The sequence below is a fragment of the Arachis ipaensis genome, chromosome B1 (genome assembly GCF_059453495.1).
Source record: "Arachis ipaensis isolate K30076 ecotype BB chromosome B1, ASM5945349v1, whole genome shotgun sequence".
NCBI lineage: Eukaryota > Viridiplantae > Streptophyta > Magnoliopsida > Fabales > Fabaceae > Arachis > Arachis ipaensis.
In genome coordinates, this window is record NC_142436.1 from 83501403 (window position 1) to 83504118 (window position 2716).

Here is a 2716-nt window from a genome sequence, read left to right on the forward strand (position 1 = left end):
TGATCTCTGTGTGGAATGTTGGTGAGCTGCATTGTTGTTGGGGTTGTGACGTCTCTGATCTTGGCCTTGATCTTGTTGATTTCCCCACCCAAAGTTTGGGTGGTTCCTCCAACCAGGATTATAAGTTTTGGAGTATGGATCATGGGTCTGCCTAGGTGAGTTTCCAATGTAGTTGGCTTGTTCCTGTTCATCCTCTGCTTCTGCATTCACTCCTTCTTGGGTTGCTGATGAGGTGGTGATTGCTGCTACTTGGTTTCTTTCCATCTTCTTGGTAAGATTAGCCAGCTGCTTGGTGATCATCTTGTTTTGGGCCAGCAGTGCATCCATGTTGTTTAGCTCCATCACTCCTCTAGTGTTGCCTCTTTTAGAAGCATAAAAGTAGTCATTCTCATCTACAGTCTCAATGACATCTATGGCTTCTTCAATGGTCTTCTTCTTGTTCAGAGATCCCCCAGATGAGTGGTCTACTGCCTTTTTTGATTCATAAGAAAGACCTTCATAGAAAATGTGTAACTGCACCCATTCATTGAATATATCTGGTGGGCACCTTCTTGTCAAGTCCTTAAACCTCTCCCATGCTTCATAGATAGTTTCACCATCTTGTTGCCTAAAGGTTTGTACCTCAGCTCTCAACCTGTTGATTCTTTGAAGAGGATAGAATCTCGCCAAGAATTTGTTCACCATATCTTCCCAGGTTGTTAAACTCTCCTTCGGGAAGGATTCCAGCCATTTAGATGCTTTGTCCTTGAGTGAGAAGGGAAACAGGAGCAGTCTATAGGTGTCAGGATAAACACCATTAGACTTCACAGTATCACATATCCTCATGAATGTGGTTAGATGTTGATTGGGGTCTTCTTGGACACTTCCTCCGAATGAACAGTTATTCTGAACCAGGGTGATAAGCTGTGGCTTTAGTTCAAAGTTATTGGCATGTATGGTTGGCTTTTGGATGCTACTTCCACAGTTTCCTGGGTTTGGATTGATATAAGAGCCTAGAACTCTTCTTTCTTGTCCAGCATGATGCACTGGACCTTCTCTGCCATGGTTGTGAGCCTCTTCTTCATGATGGTTCTCCATATTCTCATCCATGTCTGGTTCAAAATACTCCTCCTCTTCCTCAGCACCGACAACTCTCTTTCCTCTTGCTTCCCTCCTTAGTCTAAGGAAGGTCCTCTCAGGTTCAGAATCAAAGGAAGTTAAAGCCCGCTTCTTCTACCTGTCATACAACCAACAAGACCAAAGCAAAAAGGGAGATAGAGAGTATTCTTGTTAAAAATACTGTTAGTGTGAGTGATGCAATATATCAAACAGTTAGTGGGTAAGTGAACTGAATTGTAACAAATACGAGAACACCACAAACGGGTAGGGGTAAATGGAAGAAAATAACTAAAACTGAAAGTAAATTACTCAAACAGAATTTAAATCAAACAAAAGAAAAATGCTCAATCTAGTTATCCACCAATTTGATCATTGTTGATACAAAATCATTCCCCAGCAACGACGCCATAAACTTGATGCACGAAAACTTGTCTCTCAACAATTTTCCCTCGGCAAGTATACCGAATGGTCGTCAAGTAAAAACTCACAATAGAGTGAGGTCGAATCCCACAGGGGTTGATTGGTCAAGCAACTTTAATTGGAGGAATGTTCTAGTTAAGCTAAGCAGAATTTGATTGGAGAATTGCAGGAATTTAAATGGCGGAAAGTAAATGGAAGGAAATGTAATTACTGGAAATAAAGAACTGAACGTAAATGACGGAAAGTAAATTGCAGAATCTTAAATGGGGAATGGGGAAGATGAACATAAAAGTAAATGGCAGAAAGTAAAGAGAATGGGTAGGATCAGAAATGGGAAGTTCATTGGGCTCAGGAGATGATGTATTCTCCGGATCAAGTTCATTGATCTCCTTAGCAATCTTAAGTGATTGAATTCCAATTCCTTGGTAATTCAGTCTCTCAAATCTTGATCAATAGCCAATTCCTTGGTCTAATTACTCATGAGAAGAGATGAAGTGTGGTCACTGATTATACCACATGTATTCCCAAATCAAAATGTTGGTAGGATTATATGTCACTATATCCATCTAAACCCCAATTTGGTCCAACATGAGAAAGCATTTCTAGCATGATCTCTTCATTTCTCTTCCAAGGTTCCGAAGAGATCCAAGTATGAATAGCTTCTTTTCCAAGACAACTACCCAATTGGATGAAGATTGAAAGCTTTCTAGTAAAATCAAGAGAAAAGAAAGAAGAAGAATAATGAAAAGTATTATTGATCCATCAAATTACAACAAAGCTCCCTAACCCAATGAAAGGGGTTTAGTTGTTCATAGCTCTGGGAATAGAAAACAAAGATGGAAAATACATTCTCAAAGTAAAACTAAAAGTGCAAAGAAAGTAAAATTATACAGAGAGTAGTTCTCCCAATGTCCAAAAGCTCTCTCTCTAGTTCAAAACTACTCCTATATATACTACTCTTCTGATCTTCTAGTTGGCTCTTCAAGTCTTTGGATATGGGCCTTTGGATCTTGAGTTGAAGCAGTTTGGAATCTTCAGTGGGCTCAGCTTTACTTGCAGAGAAAGTGTGAAGTAGGCATGGACTTTATCTAGGATGTTAGTGGCGTTAACGTTAAGTGAAAATGTGGGTTCGAGAACGTTAGTGACAATAACCTTTTTCACTAACGTTTCTAGCCCAAGATGGTTCACGTTAACTTCA

At 39.8% G+C, this 2716-nt stretch overlaps 1 non-coding gene across 1 annotated transcript; it reads left to right on the top strand.

Moving 5' to 3' along the window:
* The first annotated feature begins 529 nt into the window (after positions 1-529).
* Positions 530-636, top strand: LOC148577270 (small nucleolar RNA R71). Its single transcript, XR_015904729.1, has one exon. It is a non-coding gene; the product is annotated as a small nucleolar RNA R71 (small nucleolar RNA).
* Positions 637-2716: the final 2080 nt, after the last annotated feature.